At 38.7% G+C, this 18,904-nt stretch overlaps 1 protein-coding gene across 2 annotated transcripts in view; it reads right to left on the bottom strand.

Annotated features, from left to right (window-relative positions):
- Positions 1-18,904, bottom strand: part of LOC124170725 — a 247,196-nt gene that overhangs the window by 69,330 nt on the left and 158,962 nt on the right. The window contains exon 1 of one of the 2 annotated variants that reach the window (XM_046549619.1): positions 17,700-17,830. The exons of the other annotated variant lie outside the window; for it this stretch is intronic. The gene's annotated coding sequence lies outside the window, so the exon portion shown is untranslated. Of the gene's footprint in view, positions 1-17,699; positions 17,831-18,904 lie in introns of those variants that run through there. 2 annotated transcript variants of the gene reach the window in all.

Here is an 18,904-nt window from a genome sequence, read left to right as displayed (position 1 = left end):
CCTGCAAGAGCACTGGGGTTTGCCGGGAATTACGTTTCGTAGGGAATTCTAGAGGTTAGCAGTAGGTATATCCTCGACATTTTGTTCTCACGGCATCCGTCGCAGAAGAAGAGTTCTCACTTTTTATCCCGCAGAGAGGAGAAGGCATTTGTTTCCAGTTTCTTGCTATTCCCGCTACGATTACATTCCTCACCAATGTCACCATTAATTTGCAGACGCTTCTACACCGTCTCCTTTTTTGTGCCACTAGCGTGCGTTTGCGAAGGCGATCGAAGACTATGACCTGGAATAATTCCGTGCATTCTCTCGCGACCTTGCACACGATACATTCTCGAGAGGTTATTCAAACACACAAAAAAACAAGTATTTCTCCGAAAAAGTAATACCTGTATCAATCCCAAGATGAGCGCTATAAGATGACGGGATATAAAATTCTTCACAGGCCAACAGCTCAAAGGGACATTGAATTTTCTCCACAAACTTACGGGCACCACTATTAGCTTTGTGGGAAATGGATTGCTCCACGGAGGAACGCGGTTCTTCACAAAAAGTAGACCTTGCCCGTCCACAACGAGGTCAATTACCACGCATGGATAAATCGTTTTTTTTTTCAAAAGATCAGGTATTTTTCCATTTCAATCTTGGTCACTTACGCAAGGCCAAAAATATCGCTTGATATGAGGCAATACACTTTAAAAGGAACAAGACGCCAACAGTAAGTTCGCAGCAGCCAAAGAATATTAGTAGCATCTCGCACGGGAGACGGTAACACGCCACGAAGATAGAAGCTCCAACCAAAACGTCGGTGATGCTGGTTTTCGTCCTAAATAAAATCATTAAGGAGGAATAACTCCAATGATACCTCAAATGACCGCTATAAAACAACCACTTAAGGCGACAAATAACCCCCTCAAGAATATTGCCACAATTAGGATGCATACGCGATGTTTTGCCTTAATTCTGCACTTCTTAATTCTTGGAACTCAATTTTTATTCGGTATTGACCCATTCGCGCAGCAGAGACCATCGGCGTGAACTCCGGCGCACGCTGCCGCAAAAAATACGCACGGACGTGCGCCGCTGCCGTAGAATTTTTACTGTCGGCGCACATGTCTAGTCTAGAGCAAAACCTTATCAACATTAACCAGTATCTCAAACATAAAAACGTTACCTCCGAGCAGTCACGCAGACAACGGGGAGGGTATTCGGGGGCGTCAGCCCCCAATGAAATGTTTTCCCTAGTGGCGATTACCCGCGGTACATCTGCTGAGGAGATAACCAGGGCAGGGTTATCTATCCCCTCGGAGGTATTATGGAGGTATCTATCCTCTGAAACTCCACTTCTCGATACAGTTTCATTTCGTGTCTGCCAATAATGAACGATTTCACTTTCAGCACTATGCAAACGAAATATATGGCTGACTGAAATGTATGGTTTTCCGATGCGTGGGAAATGACGACAAATATCAGTTTAGGCGACCCGCATATCTACAAAGCACCCCGAGAAGAAAAAATCTGGAAAGGGAGAAAATTTCTGGCTACGTACCAACCTCCCAGAAAAAATACCGAGGTAAATTTTTTTTTCGTAATATACAGGAAAATTTTGACTAGGATTACCCCCTTAGTTGGATGATTTTAGCTGAGGAGAAGGGAAGGTAGGTACTTGGAGAACATAAATAACGCCTCCAAAAGCACTGGGATTAGCGGGAAATACGTTTCACAGAGAATTCTATAGGGCAGCAGTAGGTATTCCTCGATATTTTTTTCTCACAGCATCCGCCGAAGAAGAGGAGTTCTCATTTTTTATTCTGAGTATATTCAGCACACTATAACAATTTCAAGTTTATAGCTTAAGTTTTCAATGAGCTACGAGTCAGGAAAAAAGATTCGTCGAGAAGAAGTGATACATCCCCTTAAGATGAGCCGTTCCTAGGGTGATTTTATGAGCTACGGCAAATAAAACTGTCACGAAGTAGAAAAAAAAAGTTTTGTCAGACATCTATATTAAGTCACTATTGTCTTCTCTCGTCGGATCATACATACTGCCACTGGCTCTTGCCTCCGCAGACAGCAGCAGCACTAACCCCTCGATATTACACATTCCGCTCTCGTCCGTCCGTCACACATCCCCGCATTCCTAACCACTCGCACATGTTACTTCCACGGCTGCTGCGAGCCAAGACTCCGCCCCCGTCGCAGCCAGCGAGTTCATTTTCGCCATCGGATGGAAGCGCCCAAGGCACATCACCATCAGCCCAGGGCCACACCATCACCACGAGCATTACAACTGAGGAGAATCCACTCTGCCACTCAATGTACTTATTGTCACCCACCGCGTATTGAATTCGATTTACAAAAGACACCTCTCACACGTCGCTGGCGGCTGAGGGTACTCAAATTCACGAGGAATCGAGGTGGAATTTGAGCTGAAAGCTGTAATTAAAATTTCTGATGATACGGTGCACCAAATTTAAACTTTTCGATTATATCCCCGCGATTGTAAAAAAAACTATAATGCAAATACGGAAAGTAAATGATAATGTGCGCATATATATTGTGACTAGAAATTCTTTTATATTAATAATTATTTATTATGATAAATTATGATCAAATACATCGCGATAAAACCCAAATTATTTTCTTAAAGGCATAATGCTTAAAGCACGATTACTAAAATTTCCAGGGATTTTTAGCGAGGAAAAATGTTTAATTTCATTTTTGCAGGTACAAAAGACCAGCCATGCACCACATCATGCTTTTAAGACGAAAAACTATGAATTTTAATACGTTTTTGTCTTCCACTGCAGAGAGATTATCCGGTCTCAACCTGTTTTATTAGTCTTCGTATGTAACACCGGCCTAGTACGTTACGGACGCAGCTCTAAAAATAGCTACTTAAATGGGATCCCAGAGACAATCATTTCGGCCACCTTAAAAGCTGGGAAGAGGACGCCATTCAATGTCGACCAGCAGCGTGCCGCCAGCATTACAAGTGATCTACCTCTTAAGTGGGAATAAATATGCGGAGTCACGGCAACTTTCACTCATAGCGGGACAGTGTAACAAAGGGTTTCCCAGCCAAAAAGGTTCCGCGGCGAAGCGAGATAAGGCTCGGGGGAGAGTGATATAAAATTTCAGTGTTTTGTCAGCATAATGAGGGCGACCTGTTATTGTCATGACACTGATAACTGCAGGCGCGAGAATATATTTTTAAAAGTTTACGGAATTCGACGAAGGAGACAAGAGGGTTCGGACGGACCAAGTTCTAAGCGGGGAGGGGATGCCTCGTTAGACGGGAGAATGTTGAATCCGCGGGGAAGGAATAAAATAGAATTTATAGACAAAAAGAAAGAGAATAGGCCATTCCGGAAAATTGTAGACGTAAGCTCAACTAGGGCTTGGGGGTCAGTCGAGGTGAATCGTAAAATGCTCGATATAAACCTACCTTAACAGGACGAATACTTTAATAATGAGCCATTATATCTATGACCTTCGGGCGCTTCTTAACTATAACAGAAAAAAATCAGGCAGACCGAACTTTAAGTCTAGATGATAGATATATTGGTAATGTATCATTTACGGAAAAACAAAATCATTCTTCTCCACAGTATATTAACTCTATATTCTTTAATATTAACTCCATGATCCAATCTACTATTGTAGCGTTGCACACGATGTCAACGACAGCTTCGAATTCTCATAAAATTTAGGCGGCACTTCAATCGACGGTCTTATACCTGTACCAATATTGGGCGTTTCATGATATATCTCACAATAAAGTAACCATTGTCGTTAAAATACTTAAAATCATAATTCTGTTATCATTAGGACATCGTATGAGTCCTGTTAGAATATTACGTATTTCTCCGTCATCAGAAATGCTTCTCGCAGCCAACGGACTTTCCTATTCAAGAGAATGGAACGTAAGGCATAAAAAAATTGGGAAAACAAGGGGATATGAGACAAAGAGAACTGGGGGTATCTTATAAACATCAGGAGAATCGATCATATGAAGAAATCATCATGTGAGAATAGGAGACCTCGAGACCTGATGGAGAAGGTTGCAGAAGGTCAAACGGACTGATAGGGTGCGAAATGAAAAGGTGACAGAAGAATAAGAGAAGAAAAGGTGAAGGTTGATATGCTAAACCATTTCCTAACCATACTAAACACGAACATTCTCTTCTATATTAACATATGCATGCCAACTCAACAAAAAAAATTACACGGTAATTTCCTACGCATACATATTCATGTTCCTCGCCGGTTTTAAACCTTGTACTTTTACGGTCAGAAACGTTGTTTGTAGAGGCATCCTACAATTAGAAATCTAGAATTTCTTACTTGAGGTATAAAGAAACGCTTACAACCATCGCAGCACCGAAATAAGATGGGCAAATACGTTTTCTCTTCCAAGACAGACCAGGAGGTATTAGAAATTGATCCACGATCTTCCTTCTACCTTGTATACGATATCTCTTGTTGCCTGAACATTGTGCATCAAACATTCTTACAAACTTATTGTTTTTCCGGCCAGTAAATAATAATTTCAAACAAGCAGCAAAGACAGTTCAATATGAACGTATCGTAAACAATAATCTTTCACCTGAGAGTAATTTTACAAGATTCGTATTTCAGCAGTGGCTGAAAAAATTAACGGTAACAAAATAAAGATGATGACAAAGTTTGTAGGCCTTTAAGCTGCGTTAAAATTTTTATTTATTTTAAAAAATTGATCATTATGCTATCATTCAAATGAACTATTTACTCAAATTCCATAAATTTCAATTAATTGGCAGTAATATCAATCTACTCTTGGCTTACTTGCAATTGCTTTCTATGTGGAACATAAAGGTCAAGTTAAAATCATAACTTATCAAAAATCATAAATCACTTATTAAGTGATAAAACGTCCAAATAAAAATACAGCTCAGAAGCATGATCATGGATGCACGAGCGGCTCAAAATCTACCACGATCTTCATTAATTCCATCCTACGCATCTGTAAAAATCTTTTATTTTGTTTTTATCTCTATCACGAGTGGCTGGACACTCTAATATGAATGTTTCTTTAACTAGTGAGTTTTCGTTCGCCCAAATAAGAACTTGAAGGGGAAAGATAAGAAAACACCGATCAAAATGAAAAAAAATAGTTACAGAAATTTCAAAACATATCATGTAACAATTTCATTTAACAATGTCTCCAAGCGACTTCTTTATTCGCACTAAAAAGACTTAATTTCAGAAATTGCTGAACGTTCGGCATATTCTATTGAGTGATGAGTTTTCACTACAATTCGATTTAACAGAATTCGACTTTAATTTTATTCTTGACCACTGATTATCACAAGGTACGACAAGATAAATTTTGGCGAAGAAATCGCTATTCCCTGCAGAATTAAATAAACTCAATTTCAAAAAATTATAGTTTATTTCAGATATTTGCAATTAAATATTTTTAGAATGTTTCATAATTAACATAATCATAATACACCGGATAGAGGTTATTTTGAGGTTAATACAAATAGCGTAAGAATGTTTTTGCACTCCCTGGAATACCTGCATTGCAGTAAGGATTCCATACTGCACCACCACCATCATCTGATGAACAGGTGTTTTGAGCAAAATGAACGCTTATCAATCTACCTAACTTTTTAGGTACGCGACATGAATTTGTACGATAACTTTTATTCCCACAGCGTTTCGAAGTTTCCGATACGTTTACGGCGGCTGGGAGCAGCTTCACGGCAATCGGCGCAGACACGATGCGGGCGAGGATGCTCCCCCACGCCCCACGTTTTCTCTCATCCCCGGCGCAAGAGGACACTTTTCCCATCCGCAGAAGTGGGACGCCGACGAAGAAATCCTATCGGTCCGACGAAAAGGACAGCGACTCCGAATGGACTCGTAGCAGCGACGAGTGCTTTCTCTGAAAATCCACCCAGCCACTGCTTTCACATCCAAAATAGTGCACCGCTGGAAAATCGTCCCGCGGGAAAAACGGCCACGTGCTCCGGTGAGTGTAAACATCGCTCCACGTGGCCGAGCAAAAGCCACACTCGCACGCTTCGTCACTCAACATCACTGTCCTCGCAAATAGTCGAGTCACACGAGTTTGAAATGTTGTATCACGGCAACTATCCGATCGATTGCGATGAAATTAGCAGGAAAAGAAAGCAGATTTGTTCTACGTTCCCTCAGTATCATAAACAAATCATCAATTTGATATTGAAATAAATACTTGCAATCTTCCACGGTTATAAAAATTATTACGACCAAGGTTTCAATGTTACTATATCATCTTCGAGGTGTAATAAAATTGAAACCTATGCCGTACTAAATTTTTTAATCGTGGAAAATTGCAAGTATTTATTTCAATATGGAAAAATTCCGCTTCATGGCGCATAAATCTTCGGATTTTATTCAAATCATCATTATTTAAATGAGTTTTAAATCCGGCTCCAGAAGAAAAAATCACGGTTCGGAAAACGGTAGCTACTCAATAACGCTGTTTATTTCAACAACTCTATGCATTGACATATGAGTCCTTACAATAGAAGAATGAACACTTATGAAAGCATCCCTAAGATCAGAACTATTAATAATTAGTGCCAAAAATTGCTGTATAATGAAACTCTGCTGAGTAAGGCGGGGTTGGTTACGTGAGAAGGTAGGTACCATGCGATGACAGCGGTTTCTTGCTACGCGCTCTCTACGAGGACCACGCACAGAAGCTGTAGTCTTCAGAGCATCACCGTCGAAAATAAAATGCTAAGATGGTCGAATACAAAAAGTTATGGTATTCTATCTCGGAAGTCCTCCATAGACCTAAGGAACAGTCGTAATAGGCAAGCAGTGAGATGGAGGCTACATTCAAATCCATTGGCCTCCAACATTGACCTTAATAAGCAGTCAAATTTCTTGTTTTTGTTTGTTTTACACCATGTTTGTGCTATGAACTATAGTGAGCTATATGAGTTCTATACGCGTTTAATTGGCGCTGGTGCTCTTAGGGGCTAAAAAAAATTTACCATCACTGATTATCGAACTCACTCACAAATAGTATCGAGATGTCTCAATTATTCAATTCTGTTCCTGGTATCAGAAACGGGATCAAAAATGCATAAATAGGTGGTACAGGAATTCGAGAAATTCTTAAGGCAATGAATATTCCACGCAAAGATGAGACTACCCCATTATTTGTATTTTTGTTCCACATACTCATTGGACATAGCACGTTTATCGGCGTCGTTCGTGATGAACGATGAGGGGCATTTTCTAATTGAAAAGAAACATTTTCAACCTAGTCGAAGCATTTCAACCGACACAACTTCTTCCACGAATTTTTGATATACATTATCTCACTTGTCCCAGAATAGAATAGAAATCATAGACTCTATAATGATTCCGTAACAGAAAAATTGTTTCAACTCAAGCCATTTTTGGGCTAAGAATGGTGTGAGCGAGTGATGTAAAGAGTGATTCGAAATATCTAAAATTTTACAATCGACCCGTTACAGCAAAAAAAAAATAAAAAAAATAAATTCTGCTATCCCAACTGTATCATTCGAAAACTAATTACCATTTTAAATGCACACTTTCTATCTTGCTCTCTTAACATAAATTACACTGCTAAACAAGCGGAGACCAAGTAAATGGAAAGTATACACCAATTATCTCTTTCACTGCTACAATGTTCAAATGAATGACAGCTGCTTCTGGTCACGCTCTCACAAATTCATTTATTACCACGAGTACTGGTAACACATAATAATTATTATTTAGAAACGAGACATTTCATTGTTTATACATAAAAATCTGTCTTTCAAGCATATGCTAGACGGCATTCTTATTGGTTTCATGCCCAACTAAAATAGATATCGGGAAAACTCCCAACCCGTGGCAGTGAATAATGGCACAGGATTTTTCAAGTTTAAAAAAATCTTAACACTGAAATTATCACACATTTAACTCTATGATATCTCAATACCATAAAAATTGAAAGCAAAGTCAGGTGCACGATACTATTGTCTGACAAGTGCTTCGAACAGCGGTTTCCACGCTTGAGTTTTCGATACACACAGACTATTGTTGGTTATGCAAGAGACCCAAGATTTAAGATGGTTTCGAGCATGAACTCGGCATACGATGTTAATTGATTCGCGCGCACTACGAAAAATTTAATATTTCGCAGATTTTGTTTCCTCTCGGACAATAAGTCACCGATTACATCATTCTTCGCCTAATTTTCAATCAAAATATTTTTTTAATGCAGCGACATTTACAGGCGGTTGTAAAAAAATAGGTCAACTCTTAATACAGACAGCTCGTGTGCAAATAATGCCGATTCAACAAACTATGGAATTTGCTCTACGCTCGGCCCTTCGGAGCGGATTAATACCGTAAAGCGAGGGACTCCTCTAAAGCCTACTTAATATTGTGGCACCACTATTCTGGGAACCTATTGATACTTAAAGCGAAACATACTTTTCAAAGATTACTTGACCTAAGCACCACATAAAGAAGCAAATGTTTAGGCAGTCAGGCGCACAGGCGCAAAATTCTGACACAAAACAGAATCGCTTATGTTATGGTCTACTCTAATTTACATACATTAGAATCGTATATTTTGTCTAAAAAATAAAATTAAAAAATTTTCTGACTCCAACATGAAATTCCTACTTGATCCACGAAAACTTTAGCCGCTCCTTCTACTTCCATTTCAAAAATGCGGAGAAAGCACAATTTCACAAAGCTAACGAACGAAATGCCAGCTACTACTGCTTGCAAAAAGAAGTTCGAGGAGATCTCAAGTTAGAGGAGCCGTAACATCTAAAGGAAGGAATCAATTTCAATACAAGCAACAAGCATAAGAGTGACTGTTCAATTCTATGTTAGATAATTTTCTTTTATAAATCCACAATCCTACGCCTTCCGTATCTCAGGTACTTAATTTCTTCTCAAAAAAGTACCCATTTTTTGCGAGTAAAGTCAAATTGCCCACATTTAAGTGCTTCATACAACTTTAGTTTTAGTTCCCATAACCTGGCATTTTGATGAAGAGAAGCCTAAATCCATTCCGAAAAATTCGCAGAAAATATTTTTTTCTCATCAATAAAATTGACGATGTTGTCAGCAACGCAACCCTCAGTAATATTCCAAACCAATGGTTCACATGAAATTTGGTTGGTAATCTTTTGCACAGTAAAATTCAAGAAAATTACGTACTTACGGCCAATATGGTTTTTGAAATATCTGTATGAACCGCTAAGATCATCATATTACGAAGTATTGAAAGAATCCCGCTTTAACAGATGACTGACTTCTTTACATGAAAAAGGAACTAGGTAAAATGCAAATTAGAAACAGACCTTTTCAATCGATTTTTTTCTAGCCCTTAACGCAATGTTTAACGGTAATATCATTCTGACTTCAGAAACCTCTTCCATTTGCCAAAGCCTCTGAAAATGGTATGGCTTTGAGCCCACTCTTTTAAAAACACAAACATGGAGCATAAACAAAAAAATCAGAAGATAGAATGACTTTACGGCCGACATCTGTAATTCAGTAAAATGGGTAAAAGAGTTTATTATTTTAAATCAAAATGAAATTTCACTTACACATCTCGAAACCATGAAATTGAAGGAAGATTACAAGCCACTATTTTCCAAGAATTATGAGGCGACTGCTTTCAACAGCAGTTTGCAACGATAGGTTATCATTACGCACACAGTCGATTGGATGTTCACTAGATCTGATGGGAGTTCTATTCCTGAAACCTATATATAACTCAAGCCTCAACATATTGCTCTAAGGAAACTTGTAAGAAGCACTGTATAAACAAGTGATTGCGAACGCCAACACGCTCCCGTGCACAGATAAAAACTCCAAAAGAATACATTCTCTCGCAAAATATCGTTACCCACCAACGGATTTCGAACCCATATATATCCATTGCCGGTCACCCCCACCTCACCTTAATTAGCACACCAAGCTGGCAACTGGAATATCCTGATTCGAATCCCGGTCAAGTCAAGCTATTTTTCCGAGGGAGAATTCTTCAATTCCGAGTCTATTAGTGCACTTAGATCACGCCAGGTTCATACTGAAGTTTACCCACGGGTCCCACGGTTATGAGGCTTGAGAGTCTCGATTTAGTTCGCACCGAACACTCCCAGCCCAGGCGATCCCGCAGAGGGGACCTGACGCCAACATTTAGCAACCTCCCCTGAGAAATCAGATTTCTTCCGAGCGTTGGCGTACAACAGACAGAAGCTACATTTACGAAGAACGGTGACGATGAATGTAGCTCAACTTCCAATTTGTTTTATTACACTGGGGAACAACCAATATGTTGTCTTAGGCCTCTGATTTGTTATTGGCTAACTGTTGGATATGAAAATAATCTCAGTTGTCATGCGTCATATCATCTTTTTAAGCTACAGGATATCCTCTGTTTAAAAGGTACAGGGTCCGGCGTGATACGGTGGAAATCTTTGATATTCAGCTTAGCAGTAAATGTGTGTATTAAATTTTTAAAAAAGTGTGTGGAAACAGACAAGTGGTTTTACTAAGCTGAATATCCTCTGTTCGTATCATGAGTCATATAAAATTTGCATACGAGGGAAATCTTACCTGATGGACTGCTGATACAGAATGATTACCGATGAATTGTTTGGTACCGATATATGAATAGTTTAGCGATGCGTGTGAATTGACAACAAAATATCAGTGTATGCAACCCGCTCGACACTAAAGCTCCCCACGAAGCAAATTTTGGACTACGCGCTTGTGCCTTACTATTGTAAGTATCTCCTGCATCACTAGACAACTATGCACCAGTAGCTGGCCTCCTACGGCGTCAGTCTTATAAGGATTATGTCTGCCAATTGGAGAGAAATACTGCCTCCTATGATCGACGCTCAATCTAGCAGTGAGTCGTCACAATCACACAAGGTGTAGTGAAAAAACTTGACCTGTTAGGAGAAAACTAACTTTAGGTTTGAAATGAGCATGCATCGCTCATATTTTCCCCCAAAGAAGTTCAAAAATTGAATTCAACAGAAAATGTGTTAGATATTATTCCCCAATGTTAGCTACGTACGTACTTTCTGCTGCAGTGACGGATAACATATGAACTTCGGTCATTGAGTATTCCCAGCAGGCGGTGTTTCATATATTTAACGGCATCCATTACTCAAAGGAAGAACACACCTCAAGAGCATAAGGTATTGCATAGCAAAAGGATAAAATTCAATATATCCTACAACAAACATCGAATAGAACAGGTGCGACATGTACGCTATGAATAGCGCTCTTCAACACAAGTGAAAATACTGCATAACCAATAAAACAAAATAGCAACAAAGCACTTCCATCAACGTGCGTCGGATATGAGAGGCAAACGTTCAAATATATCAACATATTCCGAACTGATTTAGCGGAAGGCATCCATAATTGGAATAAATGAAGCACTTTTACACTATTTTATTTAAACGAAATGCGTTTAAGCACACGGAATCGACATCAGTTTTATGCACACATGAAAATGTGAAACGAAAAGAGCATTCTCGACTAAAAGATGTTCGAACGTTAGAGGAAATATAAGACGAGGCTAAGACGTTTAGCGTAAATAACCGAGTAGGCACAACATACGTCAATGCGAGAAGTGAGAAACATTCGATAATTAAAGAATCCACAACTGTTTTAAGCAGTAAACCTTGTATTGCAGGTCAGTAAACACAAATTTAAGTGAAAATCGTGTAAAACGTTTATATTTCAAATCAACCATGAGTTTTCACATATTCGAGGCGGAAAGTATTCATGTTTTTAATCCAGTGCATTATTAAGATAGAAAATACATACAAAACACAATAAAATGTGGCATAAGGAAACAAGACACTGTCGCTGTTCTTTCATGCGATGAAAGCAGTATAGCATGCAGTTAAAAACATAGGAGAGGACAATTAGAAGTAATCATAGGAGACGATCAGCATGGAAATAAGAGCGGAAAAGAAAAAGGAACATTTATTAACAAGAAAGCTATCACGTTCGATATGCATGGAAAATTAGCTCAGCTTTCATTTATCTGGGGAAAGTTTTCGATGCGTTGAACGCGGCATTATTCTCGATGGTACAGAAAAATAAGAAGACACGAAGCAATTAAAACAATGATTTTCACGCTCAAGAAAAAGGTGAAATTAAAGGGAGAACGAACTAACTGGATGGGACAAGACTTTTACCCAAGTCAATTGATTGAGGCCATTGAAAGACTTACAATCATAATCAATTAAAATACAAAGGATCCTTGTTCATTGACAGTGAACTAGAAAGCATTAACGGTTCAGGCCGCTATTTTTCGACGCGAGTTTCTCGAGAACAAGACGACAGATTGAAAAATAAACACGTTTCTATTTTAAATGAAAATACACAACCTTGGTAACTTTTCACAGGAAACTTATTTATTGGTACGACGCGTTTGGACGCTGAGACGTCATCCTCAAGTACACCCGAGTCTACTGGAGAATGACGCTTCAACGTCAAAACGCGTCTCGTCAATAAATAATTTTCCAGTGAAAAGTTACCAGGGTTGTGTATTTTTTAATTTCAGCATTGATTTTCACGGTGTTAACGCCGAATCTATTGATTTCACGTTTCTATTTATTTTTTAACTGTATCACAAACGCTAGTGTAACAAAACTGAAGAACAAGCACATCCTGGAATACGAAATTGAAGAAAGTCCAGGACTGATGAACATCTACATCTACATCTACATAATACCCCGCAAGCCGCCTAAAAGGCGTGTGGCAGGGGGTGTTAGGACACCAGCCGTTTACAGCTATTTAAAAAAAAAAAAAGAAGTGCTCTAACGAGGTTGAGACAAGCGTTTATTAAAGTCCTTTATTGTTCGGGGGAAAAACGAATTCTTATATCTATCCGTTCGGCTAAAAATCTCTCTTAATATATGAACGTGATGGAAGAAGGTAAAGCAGAAATTTTTTGACGCGCACCAAGAGGAGTGAAGGTAAAAATATATAGCAGCAAGCAAAACTTAAAACGGCAGAAGGGAAGAGATCTGCCATGGAGATAAAATTAACACATGACATCCGGGAAAATCGGCTGAGTTTCAATGAAACAAATGAAGATAATGGCAAAACACAGATGCTCCTCATTAAAGTTGCAAGGCTTTGCCAGTAAATGAGGATAATTACGCAGCTAAGAGAACAGTGCTCTATTTGTAGAGATGTGCCTAATAAGAAGAGGTGCACCGTGACAGAATTATTTGTTAAAATAAATCCCTCGCAAAGAGTGCATCAATAAGAGCGACATCAAACGAACGGGACAATTAATGAGCGACAGTGCTTTCATTAATTAAAACTCCCCTTCTCGAGTATCCTGATATTTTTACTACTGCGTTCCAAAGACACAAGTGTATATACTGCTGCTGGTTAAGCGATGCGTTAACTGGGTGAGTCCACGAAACACATATTTGCATTACATAAAGCAATTGAGAATTCATAAAGGTTCTCATTCCGCAGTTGCCGTAAAAAGACATGTTGGCTAATTATTATCTGTACGTTATTCTCAAGAACGCCCACGGCATAATTAATGAAAAACACTCAAGCTGCAAATCAAAAAGAAACATTCTGATTCTTGGGATTACTCCAATCACAGCACTAACACTTACACAAAGGAAGACGGTAAATGAGATGATTCCGGGAAATTCATATTTTGCCATGTTAAGTATGAATATTAATTAATTAAAACTAAGTTGTAATTAATTGAATAAAAATGAATATAGAATAAAATATTAAAATATATTAATGAAAGATTTGTTAAAAAATAATATTTTGAAATATTATACACCACTCACGCCAAAATCAAACTGAGGATGTAACATTATCTTCGTTTATGTTCATTACTTCATAGAGACAGAAAATAAACCACATGAGGCTGCTATACTAAGACGCTACGCCCAATTCCTTAGATACGGTAGTCAGACTTAATTAATAGTGCATGATTAATATTTAAACCTCTCACAACAACTACATAACATGTGAATGCATATGCCAGTTTCTTCAGTATGAAACAGTATGCAATGGTTTAAAGAAATAAAAAGTTTCAGCAAACTGTTACTGCTTATTTAATATCGAGCTTAAATTTAAAATTATATACTTAACTCGGTGGTTTAACCCGAAGGTTTACTTGGATAGGTGAGGGTAGAGGTCGCTCCAGAAAAGTCAAGAAGTGAATATCAAACAATAAAGTTAGTAGGGGCCAGATCCTTTCCGAGCCACCTCACACTGCCTTGATTTTTCCTCAACTATATTCTTTGTTGCGTAAGTAAACCATCAATGTCATTCTGAATATATTCCACATCTTCATACATTTTGAGCTAAAGAAAATGAAAAAAATAAAAGCATATAAATAAATCTTCAGAAAATCTGACAATACACACTTCTTTTCACAAGTGGGAAATTGCTGTATTGGAAGAAAACTTCATGCTTACACCAAAGTTATGAAGGCTTATCAAGGATTAAGAGGAAAAAACTTAGCGAGACGCCAAATCAAGACCGCACGTGGAAGAATATGCTGGTTGAAAAACCTACCTCGGCACAAATGGAAAACAGCGAGCACAAAAAATCCGATTCTGCTCAAAATTATAACTTCCACTCACCGCTCCGCGGAACTGCAGCGACGATATTGTCTCGCATCCCACCACAAGGGAGAACAAAAGGTTGAAATAAAAATGATAGAGCGCTCTAGAAATTAATTTCTAAAATCCGTCACTAAAAGCATTTCACCGAGCGTAGCACGTGCGTCGGGGTAAAAAAATGTTTCCCGATGGGAACTCCTCTCCTGTTTTCCATGAAATTCGCACAAGGTGAGGAAAGGCGCCGTGCCGAACGCTGACAACACACTAATGAGATGGCGCTGTAGGACCACGAGGCTCCATCAATTTTTAATTCCCTCCGGACATTATTTCACGGTGTGATTGATACGTAATCCTTTCGCTCCGTATTTTCGTGGAATCATTAACTGAAAAAAATATAAAAAAATAACTCCGACACGCAATAAGCGATATATTCATGTATTTTCAAGGTCGCGCGATAACTAATACGTCAGAGAAATTTGTTTGATGAAAACACGTTCGTCCGAAAAATAACGAAATAATTCTGGCAGCCAATCAGCTTCAAATTTAAGTATTGTTTCCTGGTCGAGCATCAGCGGGTCATGAACATCGGTGAATCATGTTTGATAATAAGGGTATTCATTTAAAAATTGACCCCATAACTGCACCGGCTTCAACGTAGGTATCACAAAGAATATGAATTCGTCTCCCCGAGCCACGGTCAGCCGTTCACAAACAGTAAGGATCAAACATGTCGGCTTTGATTTCGGTGATGACTGACGACAATTTTTCCGAGTAAATGGCTATGAATCAACAATTTTTAAAAGGCCGAGGACTAAAACTCAACTCAGACACTCGCTCAGTTCATCTATCCGAAAAATTGGTTTTCACAGGTGCACGTAGAACTCACCACCGAATAAGCCACAGTGCCAAGATCGTCACAATTTTCGGCAGGGGTCATTTCGCTCCCTAAGGCACTTCGTAATTAACAGGAAGCGTCATGACCGCTCGATCGATTGCACTTAATCTTTTATCGTGTGGAATTAATCCTTAAAAGCTTGCGTTATAAACTGAAATTTTCCAAAGAATACTGAGATAGACCTTTTTTCCATAATTTCCTTGAATCTCAAACATAAAATGTTTACATCTGAGATTCAAATTTGAGAAGCAGGCAAACGTAACAACGGGCGTACTTTATCTGCACAAAAATGTCTACATGATAGCACAAATTATAAGCGAGCAAAAAGTTACGAAAGGGACTGCTCATGTGGCATTGATACATCGTTTTAAATGAATTTTATCGGAGGTCCTCCATGGTTTTACCCGACTTTGGAGGCGTGGTTACACTGTACATTATCACGTATGAGTTGATGCGTGAATACTTAAACAATTTTGGTGGACCGGAACGGAACATGTGCGAATGCAATCAAATTAGACCAGGATCTATTTTCTGCTCATGCGTTCGCACAAGTTGGATGGTTTCACGGCGCATTTTAGTGTTCACACACACATTCATATATTAAGACATTAACTCGTACGTGTTGATGTACCGTGTGACCTGGCCTTAAGCACCTTCGATCAGCAGCTAAGCGCTCTGCCCTATGTGCTATCACGTTCACCATTAATTTAACTACGGACCAGAATCCCATGAGTACTTTTAAAGTGAATTAAAATTAGAAAAAAAGCAATGTTCAAAAAAACAAGCTTTTAAAAAATATTATAAAGTGCACTAAAAAGTAAGATATACGCTTTCTATCACTCGAGGAATAAGGCGTGCGCGTTCATTAGGTTTCATAAAAATGTGTGTCGTAGAGGCTGATAGGTGAGTAAGGATTGGCACGGAATATTAATATCTAAACCTAATCACCACCCACGTTTTATTCTCCGAGCGATTAAAAGCTTATTCTTTAATTTTTAGTGCAATTTTATACCGTTTTTGGAAAAGCGTGTTATTTGATCTTTTTTATTTAATTTTTCTCTTCTACTATTTAGTAATGAATCATGTAATCGATTAAAACAGACCTATTAAAGAAATTTCTGTCAAAAAATTTATAACTATTGCCATCTATTGTGAAAATTGGAAACTATTTTTTTCCATACGGAAGTTCAGTTAATTAATCAGAGCACAATGGGACAAAATTTCAAATGTCTGACTAATGAAAATATTGTACCATCACCAGGAGCAAGCGAGTTGCAAAATGTCAAATGTCAATGAAAAATCAGTCACAAGATTCCACTGATGAAACAGGCAAACGAAGCAAGTTAAAAAATAGCAGTTTTCAAAACTCACAGCATCGGAGCCAGCCACCTTCACGGTCATGGGTAAAAGTGGGCTCGCACTGACTTGGGCAATGGACACGTTTAACCGACACACGTCAGCCGCAGCGGGTGCCGCAAGGGAGAAGGGAGTGGTTCCTTGCTGCACCCGCCATAGGCTACCATACCCAACGCCTGCCTCCGGTCCCAAGCATACTAACCTGCAATGAGAAAGAGACAAAAACGATAAGACATAAGCACATCATCCAACTCCAATCACAAAATAGAAAACGTTATTAAACCAGGAGGACGAACATAAACCACATAACATCGCGCAAATAAGGCCGCACTCTCAGACACTAACAACGCACGAGGTCACATATTTCTAGCTAGGTTTTTTTCAGGTACAAGCCGACATCTGTGAGTATGCACGCGCAGAAATTGCCCCTTTCCAAGAAACATCTGTAGCATTTCACGGCTTCCTTTGAATAATAATCATTCAATCGATGACTATTTTGAAAAAAATGGCTTTCTAAGGCTTTCCCCGCGTCTAAGTCTCTTTGGATATCTCTGGACATAACATTTCGGCGGCGTGTCAGTAGACGTCTCCAGATGAACTCGGGAGTTTATATCAGGCGTCGCAACCGCCAGGTGGGACGCGTCGCGATTAGTCCAAATGGATTTTACTATGAGTGAAAATACAATAAATATATTTCGTAGAACAAGTTGGACGCAGAGGAAGACCTGGAAAATCAAATCTATTCAACTCCGACACTGAAGACACCTTATTGTGAAGAGTTATTTTCTTACCGCGCTACGAAGAAAGGATTCTCTTCATTCGTCAACTTGGCTCCGTTTTATCGGCATAGTCACATCCTTGATTGAGCTTCCATTATCGAGGCAGCAGGAAACCAACCTCGAACAATTAATGAACTGCCTGCCTCAGATATCAAGAGACTCCGAGAACCTGCCACCTCCGGCAATCGCAAAATATTGATGATCAATATCATCCTAGAGTACGCCAATAAATTACGAGTAATGGGTGCGTCATTGTAATTTCAGCATGTGATAAGAATCATCGTCTGTACGTCGCAACCGATTTCCAAGGGAGTGGCTATATACACACACGTTTACGCTGCGTTTCGTCGAGATACGAATATCATCAAAAGTATGACTCAGGCATAAACCATGTCGTCATATTCGGTGGTTTTGTTTTTAATTCATTTTTTTCTCCGCGAATGAAGCAAACACACGACTATTTGATAGTTTATCAATTATTGTGTAATTAGCAATTATGTCTATATTTTTCATATAAAAGTAGGGAGTCAAAATGGACGTAACGTTTAGCAAATCATGATTTTTATCAGGTTACTAGTCTAAATTTGATAATTTCTAAGCTGAAAAATTCATTCATTCAAAAGGCAAAAAATCAAGTATCACCTATCCCAAATCCACCTAACATGCTTAATTAAATAAAAAAAAAGTTTCAGAGTAAACCTTTAAACATGCATGCAAATAACCCCAGAGAACTCTGGATGGGGGCAGTAAGGGACCTCCACGAATGAAACAAACGCATGACTGCATAAAATTTTCTCAACTATTTAGTTCTTTCTCTACACTTTTCCCACAAAATTATGGAATCGAAATGGACGATTCGTTTGGCAAATCTCGATTTTGTCAGGTTTCCCATTTGTATTCGATCATTTTAAAGGGAAAAAATCTTTAAGTATTTATCAATTTCAAATCGATTTGAGCTGGTCAATTTAATAAAAAAAAAACGTTTCAAAAAAGTTTCAAATATACGTGCAAGTAGCCCCAGAGTGTTCTGGATTGAAAAGCTGCTGGTCCTCATTCAATCCAGAATACATAAAGAAAAAATAAAATCAAATTTATTCTCCACATTTTTCACTTTTTCCTCGACACTAGAGAGATGAAATTGATCATATGGAGCCAAGGAACAGTATATAAATTCAACATGAGTAACATAGCACATACATGGAATAAAAAATCTACGA

This window comes from Ischnura elegans, chromosome X (assembly GCF_921293095.1).
Source record: "Ischnura elegans chromosome X, ioIscEleg1.1, whole genome shotgun sequence".
Taxonomy (NCBI): domain Eukaryota; kingdom Metazoa; phylum Arthropoda; class Insecta; order Odonata; family Coenagrionidae; genus Ischnura; species Ischnura elegans.
Note: the sequence above shows the minus strand (reverse complement) of the source record. Positions and strands in the feature narration are given on the sequence as shown.